Source organism: Gymnoscopelus braueri (assembly GCF_963280865.1).
Source record: "Gymnoscopelus braueri genome assembly, chromosome: 5".
Lineage (NCBI taxonomy): Eukaryota > Metazoa > Chordata > Actinopteri > Myctophiformes > Myctophidae > Gymnoscopelus > Gymnoscopelus braueri.
In genome coordinates, this window is record NC_137606.1 from 21,982,282 (window position 1) to 21,988,281 (window position 6,000).

Consider the following 6,000-nt stretch of genomic DNA (forward strand, 5'->3'; position numbering starts at 1 on the left):
ATTATTACGGTCATTTCAGGGTCGCGTGGCCCAATTATTAGTTACGTTAATGTTTGGGCTGGGCTGGGATGCTTTCCAGCAGGGGCCTCAGTGCGGCTGCAGAGTTCATGTGGCCGAATTAAGCTGAATTAGGGCTGGGCTGAACAGTGAAACGCAATTGTAACAATGTGACCGGGGTCAATTGTAACAATGTGTTTTCAATGCAAGCAGATTTTTTGTCTGGGATTTCATACTTTTATGTTAGTAAATGAACATATTTCACTAAATGTCACTACATTTCAAAGTAAAAATACATTTAAATAAAAAATACCTACATTTGAAAAAACTAAATTGAAAAATTAAATAATTCGAATAAAAATACAAAATAATTGTAATTATGTATATAAAACATTCGTAAGTAAAACTGTTAAATTATTAAAAAAATACATATTACTTAGTGATGTGCTTTTATTTTAGATAAAGTGTATTGATATGACTTATTTTTACAGTGTTACAATTGCCCCCTACCACTGTTAGAACTGCCCCCGTCACGGGGGCAATTGTAACACTGTGACTCATTGCATTCAAATTAATATTTTAGTCTTGTCCTTATTAGTGAAAGCTTAAAATTTGTATTATTAATTAGGGCACATATATATGTTTCTTATAGCAAAAGATGATATTTCAAGTAGTCTGTCTGTGAATTATGAAGGCAAATACAAAAAGTGTTACTTTTGTCCCTGGTCACCCCTACAGTATGTCACATAAGACCTATAGCGCATAACAAATGGACATGTTCAAGGTTACTTTATTTTTTCTTGGCCACAAGGACCAGCAGCATACATATACAATACCATACAGCGCAAGACAAAACAATATATTTTTACATTGCAACATACATTGACCGTTTCCACTCACATTCTTCACACAATTACTGGGGAGGCAGTATTATTATTGCGGAAATAATATGGCTACATAATATATTGGAAATTTCAAAAATAAATATAATAGCAGATGCCTTTACTGTAATATGGGCGGCATTCCTGAGCATTGCAACATTGAATAATTTTTACCAGATTTTTTTGGCTCTGCGGTAATTTTTTTTTAAATGGACTGCCGGAAACCCTGCACACACACACACACACACACACACACACACACACACACACACACACACACACACACACACACACACACACACACACACACACACACACACACACAGCACACAGGGGGTCCCCGGACCGGACCCCTGCTGCAGCCACAATGATGTGGCTGATCCGCTTGTTTTTCATGGATGTGGCAACAACCGGATGATGGTCTGCTTATTTTTCAAGGATGTGGCAACACCGGTCCGCTTGTTTGTCAAGGATGTTGCAACAACTGGAGACCTGTACACCGAATGCTATGGGGGTCTGGGACCCGGTGTCGCGGACCCCCAGTAAATGCTTCGTAGACCACTTGGGGGTCCGCGGACCCGCCGTGCATGCTACGTGGCCGTGCATACACCTATCAGACAGTGAGTAAAAGCATGGCCGTGCATGCGCACGTACGTGGCTGCACATGCATGAGCACGTGGCCACACATGCGCAGTAACGGCGAAAACTCTGGCCGTAGAGTTAAACAGGGGTGCGTAAAAAGGCTATTAAGCTTGAATTTGGGTAAAGTGAAAAACGGGCGTTGGTGTTCCGTGCACATGCTGATGATGGTCAATGGCCGTGTGCAAATGCAGATCAATTGCTCCAGGCACTGATAGTCAGGGAATATTATCAGAATAATGTCATATCTAGGAATAAATTCCTTACCAAGACATTTCTTCACCAATGTGTTTGTAAAGGTGTCTAGTAACACAAGACTGAAATGCAGTTTCCCTAGGGGAATTTTTGACAGCTCCTGAAAGTTGGGGTACCCACCATAACCTTATGCAGGTAAAAAAAATGTAAATTTAATTCTGTTTTAAGTAGAATGTGAGGGGTCAAACTAGGGTGTTTTCATGATTCTGAATCCATTGCAAGCATTTTTGCACCAAAACCACTCCTTGGCTAAAAACGGCCCAATCTCAATGGGTTTTTTACACAAAAAAATTACCTGGAAAAGGTTGGCTATGGCCGTTTTTTAGCCCAAGGAGTGGTTTTGGTGCAAAACAAATGCTTGCAATGGATTCAGAATCATAAAAACACCCTAGTTTGACCCCTCACATGCTACTTAAAACAGAATTAAATTTAGATTTTTTTTCTCCCCCGCATAAGGTTATGGTGGGTACCCCAACTTTCAGCAGCTGTCAAAAATTCCCCTAGGGAAACTGCATTTCAGTCTTTATGAGATGTGTTACTAGACACTTTTACAAACACATTGGTGAAGAAATGTCTTGGTAAGGAATTTATTCCCAGATTTTTTAAATATCCCCTGACTATGAGGAGAACCGGGCAGAAGAGATTTTGGGGACAGACAGAGCTTTGTTAAATTTTTGGAGGATGGAGGATGGAGGATAGTAGAGTCTGACGTCAACAACCACGCCCCATGGGTCAGAGTGACATTTGTTTGATTATACTGCCATGAATGCATGTCCTTGTTAAAATGTTCATTTTCTAATATGTGAAGTATTTAGAATTACATTGGTGTATGAAGATTTTCTTTATAAATACAGGTGTATTGTTTGATAATACAGTACAGAGGAATAAACACACAAGGTACAGTCATGCTCTGTACACTCTAATAACAACTTATACTGTCTAACATACATTTAAATCAGAAACTAATGACTTGCATCTCAGTATTTACATGGCATGGCAGCATGCAGATTGTATCTCATCATAGTAAAGACAAATGCAGACATCAGAACATGTACATATTTTTGTCACATCTTGTCATCTCTGAACAAAACACAACCATCTCAGCCACAACATGATTCCTTCACATGAGAAAAGCACAATCCAGTGCCCCAGATAGGGCTCATGATTACAGGCGTGGCTCATTTGGCTCATTGGTGAAAAGTAAGTCAGTGAGCAACCATAGACTGTAAAACAAAATGGAATAAGTGACCGTGATGTCACCCGGTACCATGCCATTAGTCAGGCGGCCCATTATACCAAAGTACCATTGGTTCGACATTATAACTATTATTATTGGAGTTTAATGGCAGAGGAAAGAACTCACAACACAAGGTTTTCCAAACGATACAGCTGTTGTGTCACAGAATGTAGTTTTAATTTTTTTTTTAGTGAGGTGAGAATGTAGTTGTTTAAACTTCGAATATGTGCTAGACTTATCAAGAAAGAGCCTATTTAAAAATGCTCCGGTTATATTGTTCTGGTTATATATCATAAATACAAAATCTCAGGTCCAGACTCACATTTATGTCTGATTTATTCTACATGGCTCACTCACACACACACACACACACACACACACACACACACACACACACACACACACACACACACATTCGAGCTAATGTGCAGTGCAGCCTGGCCCTACAGTACAGTGACAGAGACAGAGAGAGTCAACGTACCGCACTGCGCTTGCCTGCCTGCAACCGGATCTGACTAATACACAAGTTACTTATTGTGAACACAATACGCTACAAATTAATTTAATGTATTTTGATTATTTATTTATTTTAAATTATATATATATATATATATATATATATATATATATATATATATATATATTTATTATTATTTTCAAAAATATATTTATACCAATTCGTGCCCGGCCTGACCCATCGGGTCCCGGCAGGCTCGGCTTGAATCTTAAGCTCTAGTTTTGTGCCCCACCACCAAGAAATATGCAGTATTTATAATAACTGACAGTTTACTCAAGTGCACCAGACTACCAAAAGTTACACATTATAAATTATATGCCATTGAATCCTTTGAACTACTCCCAACTCCATTACATATTGCACAATGAATCAGGCTACTAATTGCCATCCTATATTTCTTGTTTTTTTTTTATACCTAAATGTTCTAGTTTATCATATTCTGTAAAATTTACAATGTTATTCAACACAGTGACGATGCAACATATCATCGCCATCCCTCATTCTGTCTCGTCTCGCCCAGTCCAGCAGTCCAGCGAGTATGTGCGCAGACGAAAACAAACTGGGTCCAGCGCATCATTACGTCAGTTAAATCGGCCTTATAAAACTTGTATTATTATTCAATCTGCATCTATTAAAAACAATGATGTAAGGAGAACAACCATGGCTCTCAAGTGGACTACAGGAGGCCAAACGAAGGCCACACCCCCATCCACAACGCCACAGTGGAAAGGGTAAGTGAGTTCTTCAAATTCCTGAGAGTTCACATCACTGAAAAACGCACCTGGGGCACGAACATACCAAACAGGTGGTGGTGAAGAATGCACAACAGCGGATGTGATCTTCCCTCCATCTAGACTAACACAATGAACCATGGATTGTTTCAGATGATGCCACATGGAAAGTGGCTCCGGAGCCACAACGTCACTGGCAGTAGACTGATGGCAAGCCCCAGACAATCAGACACATGAACAAGTTGGCCAAAGTAAAAAAGAAAACTAAGCTTGGGAAATGTTAATATCCCCAACCACCCGCCCATATGCTACCCCGGGCCCAGCCATGACAGCCCCCAACCTGTGTGATGAACGCCAATGACACTGGCACTGGTGACTTTGTAGCAACTTTATGCTCAGAATGTGTTTATATTTGACGTTGAACAATGAACACTTAGGAATAAGAACTTCACGCACAGCACCTTCGAGCACCCACAGTGCTAGGACAATAGAGCACTTATTGTGTTACTCTTTGGGTAAATGTGTACATTTCCACCTTCAGTCGATGCTTCATATCCATATGAGTAAAATCGCCGGGGTGGTGTGTTTAATTTTCAAACACAATTCTTATATGAGGCGATGTAAGATTCCCCAATGAGGATTTCAACACAAAAAATAAAGCCAAAAACCAGCGGAACAGCGCCCTCTACCGGCAGTGACGTCAGGACTTCAGTGCTGAAGGACAATAGTCAAAACCGTGTAATTTCCCCAGTTTTCTTGATGTTGTGTACATTATGTTGAATTTTATTATTATTGTTATTATATTGTATTACTATTGCTAATGTTGCTACAATGTCTAAGGAGCTGATATTTGCCTGTTTAGTACGTGTACAGAAGATGCAACAACAAAGACCACCTTGGGATGCGCCTGTGGGGCCACCAGCTCTGCTTTGCTACCTTTGGACCTGTCCGAACCAGAGCTATCAGAACCGGTGTCTGGGTGGGGGAGGTCGGTGAAGCTAAGATCTGGGCCGGAGTGTTCGCCGTCACTCATCCTGAGCTGGTATGACGAGGCATGTTCTGGATGGTCCTTGTGCTGCCCCTGCGACAATCTGAGATCATAGGTGGGGCTGACATCTGGGCTGCTGCGTTCGCCATCACTCATCCTGGATTGGGATGAGGAGGTATGGCCCGGATGGTCCTTGCGCTGCCCCTGCGACAATCTGAGATGATTTGTGGGGCTGAGATCTGGGCTGGCGTGTCCGCCATTACTTGTCCCGGTTTGGGATGAGGAGGTATGGCCTAGATGGTCCTGGTGCTGATCCTGGGCCAATCTGAGATCTGGGCTGGCGTGTCCGCCATCACTTGTCCCGGTTTGGGATGAGGAGGTGTGGCCTGGATGGTCCTGGTGCTGCCCCTGGGCCAATCTGAGATCATAGGTGGGGTTGACATCTTGGCTGCTGCGTTCGCCATCACTCGTCCTGGATCGGGATGAGGAGGTATGGCCAGGAGGATGGTCCTGGTGCTGCCCCTGGGCCAATCTGAGATCTGGGCTGGGGTGTCCGCCATCACTTGTCCCGGTTTGGGATAAGGAGGCATGGTCCTTCATGCCCTGCCACTGGGACGATCTGGGTTTGTATGCAGAAGTTCCACTCTCGACGGAGCTCATGGAAGAGTAACTGGAGAACCTGGACAGTGTGCTGATGCGGCTTTTACAGCTGTCTGGGATGGAGACATTGGAGACACTGGAGAACTCGTACGCTG